Source organism: Nomascus leucogenys, chromosome 3 (assembly GCF_006542625.1).
Source record: "Nomascus leucogenys isolate Asia chromosome 3, Asia_NLE_v1, whole genome shotgun sequence".
NCBI lineage: Eukaryota > Metazoa > Chordata > Mammalia > Primates > Hylobatidae > Nomascus > Nomascus leucogenys.
In genome coordinates, this window is record NC_044383.1 from 32,628,457 (window position 1) to 32,640,457 (window position 12,001).

The following is a 12,001-nucleotide window of genomic DNA, read 5'->3' on the forward strand; positions in this document are numbered from 1 at the left end:
TGGCCCAAAGTCACAATGCGAGCAGAGGAGCCGTAACCAGACACCGAGGCTGGGAGAGAGGAAGGGGGTGAGGACCGGAGGCGGGGAGTGGGGGTAGGAGTTTGGCTGGGAAGCTCAAAGTGTTGGCTGAACGGCTAGGCTCTGTCCCATCTGACTTTACAGTCCCTGGCGTCGGCGAGGGCAGCTGCATAAGGGGGAGGCGGCAGGAGCTCTGGTGCCAAGTCATTTTACGTCGATGTCGGGGCGCTCCTGGAGGGCAGGACCAACCAACTTCGTCTCCCCGCAGCCCAGGGCTGGTTCCCGGGAGCGACAGCAGGCTTGCCCACCTAGCTGCCCCACTGAGGCGCGGACAGACTGGGCGCCTACATCCGCCTTCCCTCATCTGGCCTCCTTCTTCCTCCCCACATCCGGCAGGTGCTGCGACCCGCGGGTGAGCCGGGTAATTCGAGGTCTGAGCCGACCAGCGGCCGCAGGGAGAGGCATGCTGGCGCCTCCCCGGCGGGCGTCCCTCGGGTCGGGATTACGAGTTACGGTTGCGAGGCTGGCAGGGCCGGAGGCACTCGGCCTCGCGGCCGCCACCACCGCCACCGTGGCACTTTGGGCCGGGGGCGGGGAGGAGAGTATTCCTGCGGGCCCGCCCGCCAAACCCGGGTCGGGCAGGCCCCGCCCCGGCCGGCCCCAAGTGGCTCACAGAAGCCGCGGCTCAGTCCAGCTCGCGTGGGGGTGGGGGGCAGAAAAAGCAATCCGCAGCCGGCGAGGGGGCGACACTTAGTCAGGCTCCGCCCACAAGGCCTGGCTGCGGCCCCCGCCCGCCTGCGCGGGATCGACTCCGCTTGCGCACTGGAGCCCCGGAATCCAGCCGGGACTCTCCCTTCGGAGAACGCCCCTGAGTTGGGCCAAGCCCATTCATTCAGGGCCTCCCAAGCCACGTAGGCGCCATCCCTGGCCAGAGGGGTTCTGAGGAGGTGGGCAAGTGCAGACACTCTCTCCCGGTCTCAAATTCGAAATAAGAACTAGAAGGGAACTTCACGCGAGGCCTCGCAACTGTCGCGAGAATCAGAACAGGAACTCTAGGAACCGAGAACACTAACAGCCCCCGGATTTTTAACAGAAAAAAGAAAGGGCGGAGCCAGCTCTGGTGGATAGTTGTGAGTAATCCCCGGTCCTTGGAGTAAGTGTCGATCTGGGGCAGAAGGGGAACTGTCAGAGAGCTGCCGGAGACCCCGAAAAAGGCCAAAGACGGGGACTTGTGGGGCTGACGAATGGAGTCACCCAAGGAGAGGTCTCTGGCTCTAACAAAACACCTTAGGGACGGAGCTCCTTGCCCGGGATACAGAGCAGAAACAAGTCCGGGATCTCTTAGTGAATTGCTGCTGGCTTCTAAGGCCTGGAGCCTATATTCAACAACAAACTTCACGGACCTAGAAACTCTCCACTTATCCTACTATTGTAGCCCGTTGCTTACTTTCAGTCTTTCCTATGCTCTAAGCTTCTGGTAGTAGGAATCGGGCCTAATTCACTACTGTATCTTGTGGATCTAGCCCCGCGCCTAGTGGCACGGCAAATTCTCGGTAAATATTTGTGGATTAAATGTGAAAGACTGCCTGAGTGTTTAACCTGAATTTTCTGAGTCGCTGATGGAGAACAGTAGGTAGACGGGGAACCAGCGCCCTCTGGTGGGCTTGTGGTTCGTGACGAGAACATCCTGGAACTGTGCATCCAGGTAGGCACAAAGATAATAAAAGGGGATCCGCTGTTATTAAGTAGAGATTTTGTTCCAGTAAAACCCTACATACCGTAAAAATACTTTTATAAGGGAGTTTTTTTTAATAGGACACAACTTGAAAGTTTAGATACATTCCCCGATCCTCAACATCCCATACTTTATCTCTCAAGGTTCCAAAATATTCAGTAACACCTATGCGCATCATACATAGTAAAGAGATAGCAAATGATTTTGCGTATTTATACTTTGAAAACGTTTACTCGGTTTTGTGCAAAACGGGCCAAAGGGAAGGGATTCTCTAGCCTAGATGATGCGAATACTGCTAGGGAGAGGAGCCAGGTGGCAGCATCCTTTGCATTTAATGCGGGAGACTAGATCCAGATGGGCAGGGTGAAGTCGAAATTTGTTGATAGTAGATGGTCCCGCCTCTTTTTTCCCCTTTTCCTGCAGATGCTTGTATTGAAGAAGGAATGAGGTATAGAATGTAGTTTTCTTTCCACTGTGAAGCCTTGTGTTCACAAGATTATCGTACTTTCACTTTCAGTCACTGACACATGAAATAACTGAAATATAATGACAGAATGATGAGCTGGAGTGCGGTGGTGCACGCCTGTAGTCCCAGCTACTTGGGAGGCTGAGGCAATAGGATCCCTTGAGCTCAAGGGTTCGAGAGACCATGTCTCTTTAAAAATAGAATTTTAGGGCCAGGCGTGGTGGCTCACACCTCTTAATCTAAGCACTTTGGGAGGCGGAGGCAGGCGGATCACCTGAGGTCAGGAGCTTGAGACCAGACCAATATGGTGAAACTTCGTCTCTACTAAAAATACAAAAATTAGCCCAGCGTGGTGGTGCATGCCTGTAATCCCAGCTACTCAGGAGGCTGAGGCAGGAGAATCACTTGAATCTGGGAGGCAGAGGTTGCAGTGAGCCCACATCACGCCACTGCACTCCAGCCTGGGTGGCAGAGCAAGACCCCCTCTCAAAAAAGAAACAAAAAATAGAATTTTAAAAATAAAAGAGTGACAAGGGCCCTATACAGATGAACAACAGAAGATGAAACAAGGCATACAGAGTCATTGTTTAATTTGGTAAAAACAAGAAATTACTTCAAAGGACCCACATATTTTAACCTGTCACTTCACGAACCCTATTTTGACACAGCTGGTGAAAATAGTAGAGTTGCAACTTTGAGGAAGAAACAGGAGTGAAACAAATGGCCCTTACTGACCTATTAGAGATGGATACAGAGAAATTGTGCTTCCTGTGAATATTAGAATTGGTTGAGAAAAAAAAAAAGCTAAACATAGATAATTAAAATGGAATACTTTGTAGCTACCAACTATGACAAATAGGTAAACTCAAAATAATATATGTAGGAAACAAAGTGAAAAGTACATATGGAAAAATAAGGTAAAGAGAAAAGAAGAAGTATATGGATACTGATCACAACTGTATGTATATTTATCATCTATATCATCAATAAACATCCTAAGAGAATTTGGAATGAGGCTAATGGTTGAGTGTAATACTCACTACTCCTTTATTTTATAAGTTATTTTTCCTTTTTTTTTTTTTTTTTTTTTGAGACAGAGTCTAGCTTTGTCGCCCAGGCTGGAGTACAGTGGTGCAATCTCAGCTCACTGCAACCTTGGCCTCCCGGGTTCAAGCGATTCTCCTGCCTCAGCCTCCTGAGTAGCCACCGGTTAATTTTTTTTTTTTTTTAAGTAGAGACAGGGTTTTGCCATGTTGGCCAGGCTGGTCTTGAACTCCTGACCTCAAGTGATCTGCTCACCTTGGCTTCCTAGTAGAGGCTATTTTTATAGGTAAATTAGAATGTCAAGATAAATGTAGCAAAGCTGGGACTGCCACGTAAAAAGATTGGCTGGGCACAGTGGTTCCTGCCTGTAATCCCAGCACTTTGGGAGACCAAAGTGGGCGGATCACCTGAGGTCAGGAGTTCAAGACCAGCCTGGCTAACATGGTGAAACCCCATCTCTATTAAAAATACAAAAATTAGCTGGGTATGGTGGCACATGCGTATAATCCCAGCTACTTGGGAGGCTGAGACAGTAGAATCGCTTGAACCCAGGAGGCAGAGGTTGCAGTTAGCTGAGATCGCACCACCACACCAACCTAGGCGACAGAGCAAAACTGCATCTCAAAAAAAACAAGAAAAGAAAAGAAAAAGGAAAACGTAATTCAGCTACAGGTAATGTTACAAAATGAAGACTGGAATAGCCAGGAACTGGCTCTCTGGAATACCTAGGCATTAAGGCAAGTTGAATAAGCTTCAAGACATCTAGAAGGAATCAGGCCTCAGTCTACCTTCGTATATCTCAAAAGGCAATCCCTCCCCCCAGCACCCACCTTCAGTATCCCATTGACCCTTGAGATGGTGACTATAGCTCCATCCAACCTGATGACTTGGCCAAATGTTATATTGATAAACTTAGAAAGGATGCTTAAATCATTCTACACGTAGATTCTTTCTACATTTCTATTTCTTTTTTTTTTTTTTTTTTTTTTTGAGACAGAGTTTCACTCTTGTTGCCCAGGCAGGAGTGCAATGGCACAACCTCGGCTCACTGCAACCTCCACTTTCTGCGTTCAAGCGATTCTCCTGCCTCAGCCTCTCATGTAGCTGGGATTATAGGCGTGCACCACCACACTAGGCTAATTTTGTACGTTTAGTAGAGACTGTTTCACCACATTGGTCAGGCTGGTCTCGAACTGACCTCAAGTGATCCACCCACCTCGGCCTTGCAAAGTGCTGGGATTACAGGCGTGAGCCACCGCGTCTGGCCCTTTCTACATTTCTTGTTCTCATTTTGTTTTTAACTTAATTTCATTATGAAGTATAACAGACAAGCAGAAAAGTGCACAAAATAGATATATGGTTAAATTAATTATTACTAAATGAACACTCATGTGATCATCCAGGTCAAGAAACAGAACATTGCCAACACCCACAGAAGCCCCCATCATGCCCCCTCCCCAATAAGTTTCCCTCCCCTTCTCCCTAGATAACCTTTTTTTTTGTTTTTTTTTTTGGTTTGTTTGTTTTTGTTGAGACATGGTCTTTCTCTGTTGCCCAGGCTAGAGTGCAGTGGCGTGATCATGGTTTGTTGCAGTCTCAAACTCCTGGGCTCAAAGGATCCTTCTACCACAGCCTCCCAAGTAGCTGGGACTACAGGCACACCACCACACCTGGCTAATTTTTTTATTTTTATTTTTGCAGAGACAAGGTCTTACAATGTTATCCAGGCTGGTCTGGAACTCCTGACCTCAAGCAGTCCTCCCACCTCAGCCTCCCAAATTGCTGGGATTATAGATGTGAACCACTGTGCCTGGCCAATAACCACCTTTAACTCTATACTTTAATTTTACCTGGTTTTGACATTTATAGAAATTGAGACATGCCTAGGATTGGAATTACTGCTTCATGTGATATGTATATTCAACATTAGTAGATTTTCTTTTCCTTCTTTCCTTTCCTTCCTTCTTTCCTTCCTTTTTTCCTTCTTTCTTTTCTTTCTTTCCTTTTCTTTTTTCTTTCTTTCTTCTTTCTTTCTTTCCTTCTTTTCTTTCTTTTCTTTCTCACAAGGTCTCGCTCTGTCTGGGCTAGTCCCAAACTCCTGGGCTTAAGCAATCCTCCCACCTCAGCCTCCCAAAATGCTGGGATTATCAACATTAGTAGATATTACCATACACTTTTTCCAGTGTGATGTGTGAATTTATATACTCTTCAGCAGTTTATGAGAGTTTTCATTATCCACATCCTTGCCAAGAGTTGGTATTGTTGTTGTTCTTTTAAATTTTAGCCATTAGGTAAAAATTTTAGAGCCTAAAATTTTTAAATGGCTAGTTCTGCAAGGATTTCCTCTCTTGGATATTTTTTTAAAAACCTTTTATTTTGAATTTTAGACTTGGATAGAAGTTGCAAAAATAGCAAAGAAAGTTCCCATGTACCTGTCACCTAGCCTACCCTGGTGATAACATAATATCTTACATAACCATGATATAATTATCAAAACCAGGAAATTGAAATTTATACAGTACTATTAGCTAAACAATGGACCTTATTTAGATATCACTGGTTTGATATTACGTGTGTATGTATAATTGAAATTTTATTGCATGTGTAGAGTTGTGTGACCATGAGGTGAGTAAATGGGTCTTCAGGGGTATGACAGGGTAACACTGATGCCAAGGGAAAAGCTAGTAGACTCTATAGTACTAAACACAACGTCATTTAATATATGAGTAGCTTTTAAAATTATTATATCAAAAGTCAGTGATGGGAAAGGCAGCTAGTTACTGTAGCTAAACACACACAGCTGGGTACGGTGACACATGCCTATAGTCCCAGCTACTCAGGAGGCTGAGGCAGGAGGATCACTTGAGCCCAGGAGTTCAAGTCCAGCCTGAGTGAAATAGCAAGACCCCATCTCTATAAAAACAACAAAAACCCACTCTCACACATTTGCACACTGTGCATCTACCTGTTGGGGGAGCTGTGCACATGGGTAGAGTCCCAGGGTCACTGGTTGAAGTTCACTTTGCATTATGACACACTCAGAAGGAAAGATAAGTTTCTGCCCTTACATCCAATTTTACTTGAAGACAATTTTCTGTAGGTGAGGCCAATGAGATAACTTTCTGCTGACACCCCTACAGCATCCTCGTTCCTTCTGCCAGACTTCCAGGTCTCTATTTCTGGCCCAAACCTCTCTCCTGAACATCACTCCATGGATTCATCTACATCCACTTCTAATATTTTCTTCCACAGCCAGGAAAGAAGTCCATAAACAGCTCCCGGCTGCATCATACTTAGGACACCCAGAAAAATGTATCAGTATATCACATCTCAGGGAAACCTTTTATTGACTCTGTTTAGGTGATGTGCTCAACAATAATTCACCACATGGCCCAGGAGCCGCCACCCTGGACCACAAACCCCATAGCAGATGCAGTCAGTGCCTCACTCATATACCCTTGGCTCACACCAAAAGTTACCTGCAGATAGTTCCTTTATGACCCGGTGGGTCTGTCTGTCTGAGGGAGTTCTTTAGCCCCTAGAGTGAGCTTGGCTGACATGCAGGGCAGGCTGGAAATGCCGTGGAGGTAACAACTCAGGAGCAAGCCACATCTGGTGAGGAAAAACACTGGAGGACAGATAATCCTGTTCCTTACCCTTCAGTGGGATAATTTTGAGGTGTGTTCTCCACAGTTTTGCAGAAGGCTTAGAGAGACTGAGTCACAGTTGTCCTCAGTGGTAACCTGCTCATTAATGCATCCTTTATTTGGTTTTCCTCCTCTCTCTGACTTCCCTTCCCCCTCACTGTGTTTTCTGGGATAAACTCCTAAATAAACTACTTGTACCAAAATCCTTGCCTTGGGATCTGCTTTCTGGGAAATCAAAATTAAGACAAACCCTGTAAAGGGAGGAGGCCATCTTCCTGAGTGCCCCCTCAAGACCATAGGGACCAGGGGGAGATCTTAGACCCCAAAACCACATTGTGACAATATCTTTGCTCACATCCCACTTTATTTCCTTCCTTTTTTTTTTTTTTTTAAGAGACAGAATCTTCTTCTGTGGCCATGGCTGTAATGCAGTGTCATGATCATAGCTCACTGCAGCCTTGAACTTCTGGCCTTAAGCAATCCTTCTGCCTCAGCCTCCCAAGTAGCTGGGACTACAGGTGCATGCCACCACACCTGGATAATTTTTTTTGGTAGAGACAGGGTCTGGCTCTGTTGCCCAGGCTGATCTTAAACTCCTGGTCTCCCAAAGCACTGGATATCCCACTTTTTTTCTTCTTCTTCTCTTTTGGAGACAGTGTCTCTCTCTGTCACCCAGGCTGGAGTGCAATGGCATGATCTCAGCTCACTGCAAGCTCTGCCTCCTGGGTTCAAGCGATTCTCCTGCCTCAGTCTCTTGAGTAGCTGGGATTACAGGCACTTGCCACCATGCCTGGCTAATTTTTTTGTATTTTTAGTAGAGATGGGGTTTCACCATGTTGGCCAGGCTGGTCTCGAACTCCTGACCTCAGGTGATCCACCTGCCTCGGCCTTCCAAAGTGCTGGGATTACAAGCATGAACCACTGCACCCAGCCTGGATATCCCACTTTCAACCTTTGCTCTTGAGAAATAACAGAATCTAGTGTTGGCTTCTGTGGAGTGTTGGGACTCCCCTTAGCTGACCAGTTCACTGAAACTAAGGAAGAACCTGACAAATGTATGCTCAGAACTCCAAGCAAGAAACAGTGGGGGCTTTCTCAGGGCTGATGGGAAATAAAAAGGACTAATTAGCTAGGAACTACTTGGCTTTTAAGCAACCAAACCACATGGAGAAGCTCAGGTCCCAGCAGAGCATCAGAATATGATTCATAGAATGCTGTGCATGTATAAAAGTTCATAAGCATTACATGTCAACATACTCAGCCTGCCAAAATCCAGAATTTTTTGTGCCTTTTCTATCATTTTCCCCAAGGGTAAGGTACAAGAAAGAGAGGTAGTAAAATGTGGCAATCACAGTACCAGGAGCAGTGGCTCATGCCTGTAATCCTAGTGCTTTGGGAGGCCAAGGCAAAAGGATCACTTGAGGCCAGGTGCCTTGGGAACATAAGGATACCCTGCCTCTACCCCACTCCCCAAATAGCTTAGCATGGTGGCCTGCACCTATAGTCACAGCTACTTGGGAGGCTAAGGTGGGAGGATTGCTTGAGCCCAGGAGTTCAAGGCTGCAGTGAACCACGATTGTGCCACTGCACTCCAGCCTGGGTGACAAAGCAAGACCCCGTCTCCGAAAATAAAATAGGAAAGTGGCAATCAGGAGAACTTCCCAACAAACCTGCTGGATCTGTCCCCCAGTGTGGGGGATACAGATGGGAAATCTGTTCAGTAGAATTATATAGAAGTTGATGAACTAAAGAAGTGTGTAGAATTTTGGGGCTCTGAATTGGGGGTTAAGATCCCCTGGGTCCTGGGACTTTTTGACTTGCTGTCACACTCCCCGCAACAACTTTTTTTTTTTTTTTTTTTTTTTTTTTTTTTTGAGAAAGGGTCTTTCTCCATCTCCCAGACTGGAGTGCAGTGGCGCAATCACAGCTCACTGCAGCCTTGACCCTCTGGGCTCAAGAAATCCTCGTGCCTCAGGATGACAGCCACCTGTCAGTACACCCAGCTAATTTTTTAAAATTATTTGTAGAAACGAAGTCTTGCTATGTTGCCCAGGCTGAACTCAAAACTCCTGGGCTCAAGCAATCCTCCCACCTCAGCCTCCCAAAGTGATGGGATTACCAGCACATGCCACCACACCTGGCCTAACATTTTTGTTTTGTTTAGAGACGGAGTTTCGCTTTGTCACCCAGGCTGGAGTGCAGTGGCACCATCTTGGCTCACTGCAACCTCCACCTCCCAGGTTGAGCAAATCTCATGCCTCAGCCTTCTGAGTAGTTGGGACTACAGGTGTGCACCACCATGCCCGGCTAATTTTTTGTATTTTAGTAGAGACGGGGTTTCACCGTGTTGCCCAGGCTGGTCTCAAACTCCTAAGTTCAGTCAATCTGCGCGCCTCGGCCTCCCAAAGTGCTGGGATTACAGGCATGAGTCACCGTGCCTGGCCTGGCCTGGCCTAACATTTTTGAAAGTGTGGCTGCATCACAAGAGACAAAGCTGCTGTGACCCAGGTCTTATGCTTCTGGAGCCGCCAAGTGCAAACAATAGCCCAGCCACTAGACACTGCCTGTGACTGGCAGCATCTATGGTAGGTGGCAGCTAGAGGCCCCACAGCCTAGGAAGGGCCTCCCAAAAGTTTTTATTTTGACTTAGAATCGAGGCTTTCAGTCTCAGCTTTGCCAGCAGCTGAGACCCATCTGAACCAAGGTTTCTTCTGAGAAACGAAGGTGAATTTGGACTTCAGGCATGTCATATTTGGCATGGTGTTTTTAAGTTTTTACTCAAACATTGAGACATTTTATATAAAAGTCCAGAATTTGGGGCCAGAATTGTCAGGCCAGGATGTTCAGAGAGGCTTTGAGGAGAACCCCCAGCTGCTCCTAGTGCTAGGATAGAGAGGTGGGAGGGGTAAGGTAAGAAAAGCCAGAGATGATATCCAAGCTGCTGATGCTGCCAGATTGTTTTGAAAACAAACAACAAACAGTGGGGAATCTGGTCTACCCAGCAACCATTGAAGGTGAGTACTGGCTGCCCTTTTAAATAGGACTAGCCCTCTCCAGCTCAACACAGTCCCAACCTAGTGTGCTTCCCCCATTTAAGATTCCTGACATAGACTTGAGTTCATGTTCCTTGAACTAGATGGTGCCTTCAGCTCTAACATGCAATAATAACAACAGGCCAGGCATGGCGGCTCATGCTTGTAATCTCAGCACTTTGGGAGGCCGAAGTGGGAGGATCTCTTGAGCCCAAGAGTTCAAGATCAGCCTTGGAAACATAGTGAAACCCCCATCTCTACAAAAAGTAAAAAATTAGCAGGGTATGGTGGCACATACCTGTAGTCCCAGCTACTAGGGAGGCTGAGGCTGGAGGATGCTCACTTGAGCCCAGGAGTTGAGGCTGCAGTGAGCTATGATGGTGCCACTACACTCCAGCCTGGGTGACAGAGCGAGATCCTTTGTCAAAATAATTATAATAATGATGATAACAACAACAACAACAATAATAGCTATCATTTATCAGTGCGCCAGGCCCTATGGCAAACAACTTACGTATATTAACTTGTTTCAGACTTACAAAACCGTGTAGGGTAGGATTATTAGAAGAGAAAGCTGAGTTTCAGACCTATAGGAAAGTTTGCCCAGTGTCACTGGCCAGTAAGCAACAGAGCTAAGACTTGAACCTGGGGCTGCCTAGGTCCAAGGCATGATTCTAACATCACACTATCCTGCCACTATTACAGTATCTTTGCCAGCCTAACTTCATTGCAGCTGGAGCCAGAACAGCAGCAAGTGTTTTATAAATGTAAATACCCCATATTCAGGGGCCAAGCTGTGGAAATGCAGGCGAGTGTGTGCCCAGATGGCAGGAGATCAGGAGGTAGGGAGATGACAGGGAAATCGCAGGTCACAGCATCTGGGCACCTGAGGCCAAAGTGCTTCAGGGTTGGCCTCAAGAGAAGACAAGAAAGACGAGGTTGGGGGAGGAGAGAGGAGGCCAGGATGTCTGAGAGTCCTTGGGGAGAACCTCCAGGTGTTCCTCCTGCTGAGACAGGCAGGTGGGAAGTGAGAGAAGCAAGCGCTGATGACTGAGCTGCTGGCGTTGGCAGGAACCTAACTGACTCAGGGTGGTTGAAGCCGGGGAGTGAGGTTAATGGGAATCAGGAGGCTCTCTGAGCCCCAGGGCCTAGTCCTCCTCATTCTTGTTCCCCTCTCCTTGCCTGAGTGGTCTGTGGTGACCAGCCAAATTCCTTTACAGGAAACAGCCCAGCAACCTTACAGGGGGAAAAATGGAGTCCTCCTTAGGTGCAGAAACACAGCAACTTACCTAAGGTCTTGGGCCCCCCGCCCGGGGCAGTGCATCGAGGTGAGACGTGAGAAGAGGAAAGAGCTTGTCCAGAGGCGCGTGGTTCCACAGCCCATAAAGTTGGGGGTGGCCCGAACCTGAAACGGAGCCTTGGCCAGGATCCTGCAACCAAAGCCTGAAGCGCCCCCCGGTGGGGGCCGAGAGAGCTGCAGGCAGGTGGCAGCGCGGGGCAGGCGGGCGGGCGGAGGGAGCTCCCGCTACGCAGAGAACGCGGTGCGCCCCCTTCCCACCTGCGCGAGGGCACCCTGCCCGGGGGAGGAAAGGCGGGAGTCCGAGGCGGGTCGGATTCCCAGCCAGCTCCCTCCTCACAGGAGGCGGCCCATTATCCGGCGTCGTTAAAGAGCAATTAGATGGAAATTAAGCCGAGAACAAGTATTGATTATCTCATTAAGGCAGGGGGAGCCCGCTCAGTCGGGGAGAGTTTACCGCCGCTCACTCCATTATCTGCAAGGTGAAAGCCTGCGGTCATCAAAACCCAGTGATGTATCGATCTTGCCCCCATCCCCAAACCCATTCCACCCCTCCCCCCTAGAGTAGGTGGGTTCTAGAGAGGTGACACCACGGGTGTGATGAGCTGGAGGAAGAGCTCAGGCCCCTACTGTCTCTCTTAGCACTTTCTCTTTAGTTCCCTTTATTTCTTCAGTTTCTGGTCCCAAGTTTGTTTTTTTTGTTGTTGTTGTTTGTTTGTTTTGTTTTTTTGTTTGTTTGTTTGGGTTTTTTTGCGACAGAGT